Source organism: Musa acuminata, chromosome BXJ3-7 (genome assembly GCF_036884655.1).
Source record: "Musa acuminata AAA Group cultivar baxijiao chromosome BXJ3-7, Cavendish_Baxijiao_AAA, whole genome shotgun sequence".
Classification (NCBI taxonomy): Eukaryota; Viridiplantae; Streptophyta; class Magnoliopsida; order Zingiberales; family Musaceae; genus Musa; species Musa acuminata.
In genome coordinates this window covers 21,154,596-21,166,205 of record NC_088355.1, presented here as the reverse complement: position 1 = coordinate 21,166,205, position 11,610 = coordinate 21,154,596, and positions in this window count along the sequence as shown.

Below are 11,610 nucleotides of genomic sequence, written 5' to 3'. Positions count from 1 at the left end.
ATATATTTGCATGCGATGTAGATATATATTAAATATGCATATGTGTGACATGTCATATTAGGAGACCAAATCATAGAAACATCTCTCGATAATATTAAGTCGGTAAACGTGAGGCAATTAGATTGACCCACGTGGCCTTCCATCGTTATGAGTAGGAACCGAATCCCGGTGTAGGTTGAGTTGGTCGAGTCCCTCGAGACTCACCTATATCGCGATTCGCTATCTTGCTTACGACATAGAGATGTCACCGGTAACCTGAGGGCATGATATGCTTGGTCGAGTCCCTCGAGGGTATATCATCAAATCAGACTCATCTTGTAACGAAGGTGTTGACTTAACCGAGCATCATGGTTGGTCGAGTCCCTCGAGGCCATGGTGATTCGGAGGCCGAACAGGACGGGAATCACAAGGAGTTGTGATCGGCAAGAGTTGTCTACCTTTTAGGCTTAGTGTGATTGGTCGAGTCCCTCGAGGTTACACTAAGACGCTGATTGGATCCTGATCCCCACTAGAAGTCTGCCGGAGACTTCCGTTTCACGTGCTGAGGGTGTCGCGTGACTCGTTAGTAAAATAGTGGGAGCATATTAAGATAGAAGTCCATATCTTGATAGTTTATTTCTTGCAAAATCTGCATGTTATTCATTTTTGCTACATCTTTATTTTCAGAAAATGTCGCTTTCAAATCCCTTACGTGGCATACTTGATGTCAACCGCCTCACTGGTCCAAATTATACGGATTGGCTCCGTAACTTGAGAATTGTTCTCACAGCGGAGAAAATCGTGTACGTCCTTGATACAGTGATGCCTACGCCCGAAGAAGGGGCAAGCGAGGATGAGATCGCTCGCTACGTGAAGTACATTGATGACTCCACTCTTGCTCAGTGCTATATGTTGGGCTCTATGACTCCAGAGTTACAGAGACAACATGAAAAGATGGATGCCAGATCCATTCTCCTACATGTCCGTAAATTGTTTGAGGAACAGGGAAGGACTCAACGATATGAGATATCCAAGAGCCTTTTCCGCGCTAGGATGACTGAGGGGACACCGGTTCAGAACCATGTCCTAAAGATGATTGAGTGGATAGAGAAACTCACAGGTCTAGGAATGGTCCTAGAGGATAACTTGTGTGTGGACATTGTGCTTCAGTCCCTACCAGATTCCTTTTCACAGTTCATAATGAACTTTAATATGAACAAGCTTGAGGTGACTCTCCCAGAGCTCCTCAATATGTTGAGGGAGGCAGAGAGTACTATTAAGAAAGAGAAGCCAGTTCTCTACACTGGTGAGACCAGAAAGAAAAGGAAAGCAGAAAGGTCCCTTAAGAAGGGAAAGGGCAAGGGCAAACAAGGTAAAGCAAAGGTTGCTAAGAAAGACCCAACAAAGGACAAAGGCCAGTGCTTCCACTGTGGTAAAGATGGGCACTGGAAGAGAAACTACAAAGAGTACCTTGCAGAAAGGGCGAAACAAAAGCTTGATGAAGCTTCAGGTACATTCATGATCAATCTCCAATTGGCAGATTTTTGTGATAGTGCATTGGTATTGGATACCAGTATTGCTTATTACATCTACAATTTATTATAAATTCTAGCAAAGCCGAGGGGAGATTGACGAGAGGAATATTGCATAAAGGTTTGTTTATGCAAGACACTACTCCACATATCATGAATATAAGTGTCTAAGAGGAAACGAGATGAGGTGAACAATGCATACCTATGGCATTGTAGGCTAGGTCACATCCATGAAAGAATGATTCAAAAGTTACTAAATAATGGATATCTAGATCCATTCGACTATGTGTCATATGTAACTTGTGAGCCTTGTATTCGTGGAAAACTGATCAACTCTCCATTTAGTGGAATTGGAGAGAGAGCCACTGAGTTGTTGGAACTCATACATAGTGATGTATGTGGACCCATGTCAACTCATGCCATTGGAGGTTACTCCTACTTCATTACATTTACTGATGATTTCTCAAGGTATGGATATGTGTACTTAATGAAGTACAAGTCCGAGGCCTTTGAGAAATTCAGAGAGTATAAGAATGAGGTGGAGAACCAGACTGGAAAGAGTATCAAAACTCTTCGATCAGATCGAGGAGGTGAGTACTTAAGTACAGAGTTTACTCAGTTCCTCAAGGACCATGGGATATTATCCCAATGGACACCTCCTTATACACCTCAGCTCAATGGTGTCTCTGAAAGGAGAAATCGTACATTATTAGATATGGTACGGTCCATGATGAGTTTCGCTGACCTACCCATCTCATTCTGGGGATATGCCCTAGAAACCGCAGCTTACCTTCTGAACAGAGTTCCAACTAAGTCGGTGGTGTCTACACCATATGAGATATGGAAAGGGAAGAAGCCTGATCTTAAAGTAGTTAAGATTTGGGGCTGCTCTGCCCATGTTAAAAGATACAACCCCGATAAGTTAGAATCAAGGACAGGGCGATGTAAATTTGTGGGATACCCCAAGGAAACTTGTGGGTATTACTTCTATCATCTCGAGGACCAAAAGGTCTTTGTAGCTAAGAGAGCAGTGTTCCTTGAGAAGGAACACATTCTTGATGGAGACAGTGGGAGAATGATAGAATTGAGCGAGGTTGGAGAACCAAGCTCAAGCACCACTCTACAGCCCGAGTCTATTCAGGTATCTAATACACAAGTTTCAACTTTACGCAGGTCTGATAGAGTATCTCATCCTCCTGAGAGATATGTTGGACATATTAGAGGAGAGGATGTTGAGGATATTGATCCTCAGACCTACAAGGAGGCTATTATGAGTATAGACTCCGGGAAGTGGCAAGAAGCCATGAATTCTGAGATGGATTCTATGTACTCCAACAAGATTTGAAACCTAGTTGATGCGCCCGAAGGTATTGTACCCATCGGTTGCAAGTGGATCTTTAAGAAAAAGATCGGAGTAGATAGAAAGGTAGAGACCTATAAAGCAAGGCTAGTGGCTAAGGGGTATCGTCAAAGGCAAGGTGTTGACTACGACGAAACTTTCTCACCCGTAGCAATGCTAAAATCCATCAGAATTCTATTGGCCATTGCAGCACACTATGATTATGAGATCTGGCAGATGGATGTGAAAACCGCATTCCTCAACGGGAACCTCGAGGAGGAGGTGTATATGATGCAACCTGAGGGATTCGTGTCCAAGAACTGCCCAGATAAAGTGTGTAGGTTGCTTAGATCCATTTATGGACTAAAGCAAGCTTCCCGAAGTTGGAACATAAGATTTGATGAGGCAATCAGATCTTATGACTTCGTTAAGAACGAAGATGAGCCTTGTGTATACAGAAAGGTAAGTGGGAGCGCTATTAGCTTTTTGGTGTTATATGTGGATGACATCCTCATCATTGGGAATGACATAGGAATGCTATCCACAATAAAGGCTTGGTTATCTAGACACTTCTCCATGAAGGACTTAGGGAAAGCATCCTAAATCTTAGGGATTAGAATCTATAGAGATAGATCCAAAAGGATGCTTGGCTTGTCCCAGTCCAGGTACATAGAAACTATTGTCAAAAGGTTTGGCATGGAAAATTCCAAAAGAGGTCTCATACCGATGAGACATGGGATATCGCTTTCTACGAGTATGTCCCCAAAGACTCCAGAAGAAAGGGCGAACATGGATATGATACCTTATGCCTCAGCAATAGGGTCTATCATGTATGCCATGCTATGTACTAGGCCTGATATAGCGCATGCTCTGAGTGTCACGAGCAGGTATCAGGCGGATCCAGGCTTGGAGCACTGGAAAGCAGTAAAGTGTATCCTTAAGTACTTGAGAAGGACTAAGGATCTTTTACTAGTATATGGAGGTAATAGCCTTAAGGTTGAAGGCTACACTGACTCAAGTTTTCAGTCTGATGTCGATGATAGCAAGTCGAATTCAGGGTATGTGTACACCTTGAATGGAGGAGCAGTGTGCTGGAAGAGTTCCAAGCAAGATACCACTGCTGACTCGACCACAGAGGCGGAGTACATTGTTGCATCAGATGCAGCAAAGGAGGGAGTCTGGTTGAAGAAGTTCATCACAGATTAGGGAGTCGATACAGATAGCGACAAGTCGACTTCCTTATATTGCGACAACTATGGGGTGATTACTCAAATAAGGGAACCCGGGTCTTATCAGAAGTGTTCTGAGGAGGTTCCAGCTTATAAGAGAGATCGTAACCCGAGGAGATGTAGCAGTGGAAAGAGTTCCATCCGAAGATAACATTGCAGATCCACTGACAAAGCCGTTGTCTCATTTTGTCTTTGAGCGTCACAGGGGTCTGATGGGGATCAGACACATAGGTGATTGGCTTTAGGTCAAGTGGGAGATTGCTAGTCATAAGTGCCCAGCAAGCCAATCACGTGAGTGATGGCACGTGTGACTTGATACAGAATCCTTTTGCTTATTATATTTTGGCGTATATCACTTTATAACTATTGCATAAATGCATATATATTGTGATGTCCTTGGATTTGTGCAATGGGAATCGGATCGTGATGAGATCACGATAATGAGATCGATTCACCTTTAAACACATATCCTAAATAATCCCGGTCATAGGTTACTCGAGAGGGACATCGTGATAACCGGATAGACTGGTGTGCTGTATACCCGTCCATATGATGGATGCAGCTGGTCTCATAGCTGCTCGTGTAGGGACACTAGGGATACAGTACAGGTGCTCATTGGAGAATGAGTTCACTGATTGATCCGCTTACGGAATGCTGGATGGTTGATGATGCCTTATTGTCAGACAACGATTCCGTAGTCCTAGTGGTGTATCTGGTTCTTAGACTTGAGACACCAAGGATGTCCTGTATGAGTGCTCCACTCTTTGATACCAGACTTATAGGTTTGGCTGTTCCCAGATCTAGTACAGCTGGTCATTGGGAGTGGTAGTCGACCTTACGAGGGCTATTGAGTGTCGATAGAGGATCATCCACTCTCGGTATCATGAGAGGAATATCCCATGTGTTCTTGCTCAGACAAATCCCTGGCCAGGGTCATTCGGGTTGAGAGAGAAAGAGTTCTCCGGGAGAATCCGATTAGAGCGAGACTCGAGTAGAAACCGTATGGGTCTGACAGCACCATGCTCGATATACGGTCTCTGGGATATTAGATGGATGAGGGACTATAGGTACATGGTAACTGAGGACAGACAGGTCCAATGGATTGGATTCCCCTGTATCGTCTGGGGACTACGGCGTAGTGGCCTAGTACTTCCGTAGTCGATGAGTCGAGTGAATTATTACAGAGATAATAATTCACTGAGTTAGAAGGAGTTCTGACAGGTATGACTCACGGCCAGCTCGATATTGGGCCTAGAGGGTCACACACATATGGTAGGCATTGCGATGAGTAGAGGTTCGGATATGAGATATCCGACGGAGCCCTTGTCTTATTGGATGCAGATCCAATACCCACTAGGGAAAGGACCCATTAGGGTTTTGACACGGGATCTCTATAAATAGGAGGGATTCACAGCCTCATAGGCTAGAGTCTTTGCTTGCCCTTCCTATTCTCCTCTCCCTCTCCACCTCAGAGTAGGCCTGGAGTTTTGAGGAGCGTCGTCGCAACCCTGCTGTGTGGATCACCGCTAGAGAGGAGGACGCTTGACCTCCTTCACCCTCTCCTAAGGATCTGCAAGGAAACAGGGATATACGATCTCCCTAGGTAACACAATCTCTATACGCAGTTTTGTGTTTTTGTGGATTTTGCGCACCAATCTTCGCACGACGATGAACATCTTTTTGGGAATCGGGGATTTTTGTTTTCTTGTTCTTCCGCTGCGCATATGATGTCGCCCCCTATGATTTCCCAACAGCTTGGGTCTTATACCTGACCAGTCGGTGGCGTGAAGCCAGCGATGGGTTAGGGCATATCTTACCCTACAAGGGGATCATTGATGGTGGTAACTGACAAGCATGTCCTCTAAAGGATGACGTCAAGGTAGGGTGTTTGTGATGATATGCTTTGTCATGGCTTTTGGCATGTTTGAGATAGGTAGGAGATGGCCCCTTGCGTTGTTTATCTGGAAGGTAGGGTTGGGGAAATTGCATCATGTCATCTAGCTTCAATGCGTGCATGCAGGCCTTTCCTTAGCTGCAGTTGAGGTGGCTTCTTTAGTTCAGGTGATAGGGTGAGTTGGCAACGCTGTTATTTTCCTTATCATTCGTCCCCTCTACAAGACGTGCTTCGAGGCCTGAGTAAGGGTTTCAAGGCACATCATTTGGATTCATGGCTTTGCTTCATTTGGGTGTGCCGAGTTAAGGGTGCTGCTATGTAGCAGCTTCACGCTTCTCATGATGGTTTTTCATGAGCGTTGGTATCGAGTTTATCCATCATAGCAGGTTTTTGTTGTAACAAGTATAAAGCTCATCTTGGTGGATCTTGCTTCGACTACCACAGGGGTCCGTCATGGCAGATTTGTTTTGATCGTCGTAGTGAGAGTAGGGGTCCGTCGTGGTGAATCTTGCCTTGACCACCATAACAAGAGTAGGGGTCCACTGTCACGGATCTTGCCTCGACCTTTATAGCGGGAGTAGGAGTCCATCATGATGGATTTTGCCTCGACCGTCATAGTTGGAGTAGGGGTCTGCCATGACGGATTTTGTGTCAACCATCATAGTGGTAGTAGGGGTCTATCATAGCAGGATTAGGGGTCTACCATTGGGGATTTGATTTAGTAGGTCCTTTCTTTTTTCTTTGTTTTTTCTTCGGTCTCTCCCTTTTGCTTCGGGAGTTTATTTCCTTTCCAATTTTTGACCTCCCCCTTTCACTTTAGGAGGTCTTTTTCTCCATTTTTTTTTACCTCCCCCTTCCACTCCAAGAGGTTGTGTTAGAGCTAGCCCTAGGAAATTTACCACAAGGTAATTTTGGCAACACAACAAAGACAATAAAGCTAAAAGATAAAAGCGACAAGAATACCAGATTTACGTGGTTTGGTCAATTGACTTTGACCTACATCTACGGACGAAAGAGGAGCAAATTACTACTATAAAAGAGACTATTACAAATGCCTTAGGAAGATGTTCCTAGGCCATAAAACACCCGAAAATACTAAACAAGAAAAAACCGAAAGTATAAGCCCAAACTATTTAACTGAGTGTGGACTTAAACCCAAAGCAAACACTTAGGTTTTTCTTGTGGTGCCTCTTGTGGTGCCACTTGTGGTGCATCTGACTTCAAAGCTCAGACCCTTATTTATAGTTCTAGTACGAGACAACAAGTCTGATTTTCCCGATATGGGACTATGGGACTTGCTAAACTAACAAATCTCCACCTTGGCATGTCCCAACAAAACTTGCTCCACCTTCTTCATAAAAGCCCCAATGGGCAATCACCAACAATGAACATCAACCAAGTCCAAGCACTACTTGAACTTATAAATCGGAAGAGGCTTCGTAAGCATATCAGCTGAATCGTCATTCGTATGAATTTTCTGAACAATGACCTTTCTCTCATCAATGATATCCCATTTGCATCCAACAATTTTCTTATCCAAAGGAGGCTTTACAAGATCCCAAGTTCTATTCCGATGGAGAGATTCAATTTCTTCATTCATCGCAATCAACCACTTAGCGGAATTATCATAAGAAACTGCATCTGAGTAGGAAGTAAACTCACCAACTTCACTTGTTTCTTCTGCGACAAACAAAGCATATGCAACCAAATTTGCATATCTTTGTGGTGGTCGAATATTTCTCCGTGGTCTATCCTTGGCTATGGAATATTGCTCTTCCTCTAGATCATCTTCGTTAGTAGACTCGAGACTATCTACTGGCATTCTTTGAGAAGAAGAGTTAGACCGAAATGAATCAGACCTACCAATCTCAAGCTCCACCTGCTTCTGTGCACTATCATTTGTACAACTAGTAGATTCCTCTTTAGAAGATAACATAGATAATTCATCAAAAGTAACATCTCTACTGATTACAAATTTTAGGGATTTGGGATCAGGACACCATAATCTGTATCCTTTCACCCCAGAAGCATACCCAAGGAAAATATATTTTTTAGCTCGAGGCTCTAATTTTCCTTCATTTATATGCATGTATGCTGGACACCTAAAAATTTTTAAATCAGAGTAATCAGCAAGAGTACCTGACCAAACTTCCTTCGGAGTTTTAAAGTTAAGTACTACAGAAGGAATGCGGTTGATAATGTAAAAGGCCATATTAATCGCCTCTGCCCAAAAGTCCTTTGTCAACCCTACATTTGAGATCATACACCTTGCTCTCTCCAAGAGTGCTCTGTTCATATGTTCGGCCACACCATTTTGTTGAGGCGTCATCCTAACAGTGCGATGCCGAACGATTCCTTCATTTTTGCAAAATTCATTAAAGTCACCTTCACAAAATTCCATGCCATTATCTGTTCGAAGCCGCTTAATCTGTTTACCTGTTTTTTCTCAATCAAAGCCTTCCATTGTTTAAAGGTTAGAAAAATATCATTTTTATGCTTCAGAAAATAAACCCAAACTTTTCTAGAATAATCGTCAATGAAAGTCAACATATACTTGGCACCACCCTTAGACTGAACATGAGCTGAACCTCAAAGGTCTGAATGAATATAGTTAAGAGTACCTTTTATTTTGTGAACTGCTGGAGAATTGAAGCTGACTCTTTTCTGCTTTCCAAAAATGCAGTGTTCACAAAAAACTAGTGGCCCAGTACTCTGTCCACAAAGTAGACCCTTTTTGCTCAATATGCTCAAACCTTTTTCGCTCATATGACCCAAACGCATATGTCATAATTTGGTGATGTCAGAATCAAACAACGATGATGACGAGACTGCAATCGAGCTTGTGACAATAGTTCCCTGCAGAATATATAAGCTACCAGACCTACAATCTTTCATAACAACAAGAGCACTTCTAGAAACTTTCATAACTCCACCTTTAACTGTGTATTTACACCCAAGGGCATCTAGGGTGCCTAAAGAGATGAGATTCTTTTTTAAATCAGGAACATGTCTAATATTAGTAAGCGTCCTTATAATACCATCATGTATTTTAATTTGGATTGTGCCTCTACCAACAACATCACATGCAGCATTATTGCCCATCAAAATAATTCCACCATTACAAGATTCATAAGTGGAAAACAAATCCCTATTGGGACACATGTGATAAGAACAACCTGAAACTAAAATCCATTCATTTTTAGACATCATCCTGTCATCAGTAGCAAAGAAAATATTTTCAACATTCTCATCAGATGCTACACTAGCTTCAGCGGACTCAGTAGTTTTCTCAACAAGTTTTCCCTTTTGCTTTAATTTTTTTTTTAATTTAAAACAATCAGTCTTAATGTGCCCCATTTTATGATAATATCTACATTCCAAATTTCTATATCTGGATTTAGATCTACTATTGTCAAATTCTCTTTTATCCATTCTCCCCCTAACAACCAGACCTTCAACCTGATTCCCTCTACTTTCCCCAGTGATATTCCTATCTATCTACTCTTTAGATTTTAGTGCAGATTTAATTTCTTGATACGAAATAGTTTATTTTCCATAAATCAAAGTATTACGGAAATGCTTAAAAGATTGGGGAAGAGAACACAAGAGTAATAGGGTCTTATCCTCATCATCAATTTTTGCATCTATATTCTCCAAATCCATAATCAAAGAATCAAATTTATCAAGATACGAGAGTATAGATGTACCTTCAATCATCCGAAACATATACAGACTCTGCTTTAAGTAGAGACGATTCTCCACTATCCTCTTCATGTACAAGGCTTTAAGCTTGTCCCACATGCTCTTAGCCGTAGTCTCCATAGCTACCTCCCATAAAACCTCATCAGAGAGATTTAGAATGATGCTTGATCGGGCCTTCTTATCCATACCCGTAAGCTCTTCTTTTGACATATCATCTGGAATGCTCTCGGCTCCCTATAGTACCAAATCAACTCTGTTTTGAACTAGAATGGCCTCCATCTTGAGTTGCCACGTGCCGAAGTTGACATTTATGTCGAATTTCTCGACAACAATCTTTGTTATTGTCATCGTTGCCAAAAGATCCCAAAACCAGGCTCTGACACCAGTTTGTTAGAGCTAGCCTCAAGATATTTACCAAAGGGTAATTTTGGCAACACAACAAAGACAATAAAGTTAAAAGATAAAAGCGATAAGAACACCAGATTTATGTAGTTCGGTCAATTGACTTTGACCTACATCCACGGACGAAAGAGGAGCAAATCACTACTATAAAAGAGACTATTACAAATGCTTTAGGAAGATGTTCCTAGGCCATAAAACACCCGAAAATACTAAACAAGAAAAAACCCAAAGTATAAGCCCAAACTATTTAACTGAGTGTGGACTTAAACCCAAAGCAAATACTTAGGTTTTTCTTGTGGTGCCACTTGTGGTGCATCTGACTTCAAAGCTCAGACCCTTATTTATAGTTCCAGTACGAGACAACAAGTCTGATTTTCCCGATGTGGGACTATGAGACTTGCCAAACTAACATGTTGCTTTTATCACTACCTCCCCATCTACTTCAGGAGAGAGTGCTAGTTTGGGGCTCCACTATAGTGAGCTTTGGCTCGACCGTTGTAGTGGGAGTACAAATCCCACTACAGTGGGTCTTGGCTCGACCGTCACAACGGGAGTATTAATCCACCATGGTGGCTTCCACCGTAACGGGTTTGGCTCGACTGTCGTAGCAGGAGTATTGATTTATCGTGGCTACTTCTGCTATAGCGGGTCTTGGCTCAACCATCATAGCGGGAGTATTGATTCGTAACGGTGACTTCCATCATAACGGGACAAAGCTCGACCGTCGTAGTGGGAGTATTGATCTATCATGGCAGTTTCTGCCATAACGGGAGTATTGATTCGCCATGACGGGTCTTGGCTCGACCATCGTAACATGAGTATTGCTCCGTTGTAGCAGCTTCCGTCATATTGAGTCTTGACTCAACCACCGTAACGGGAGTATTGATCCATCATTATGCTAGTCATAGGTGTCTTGTAAGTCAATCATGTGAGTGATGACACGTGTGAGACGATACGTACTTTGTTTAGTTATTATTATTTATTGATATTTTTCTTACTTTATGTTGTCTATTGTATATATTGTGATGTCCATTGATCTATGCAATTGGAATCAGATTATGATGAGATCACAATAATGAGATCGATTCATCTTTAAACACAAACCATAAATAATCTCGATCGTAGGTTACTCGAGAGGGATATCGAGATAACTGAATAAATTAATATGCTGTATACCCGTCTATATGATGGAGGTGATTGGTCTCATAGCTACTCGTGTGGGGACACTAGAGATATAGTGCATGTGCTCATTGGAGAATAAGTTCACCGATTGATCCACTCACGGAATGCTGGATGGTTGATGATACATCATTGTCAGATAATGATTCTGTCATCCCAATTGTGTATCTGGTTCTTAGATTTAAGACACTAAAGATGTCCTATATGAGTACTCCACTCTTTGATACCAGACTTATAGGTCAGGGAGTTTTAAATCTAGCACAATCGATCATCGAGAATGACAACTAATTTTACAAGGATAATTGAGTGTTGACAGAGGATCATCCATTCTCGGTGTTATGAGAGGAATATCAT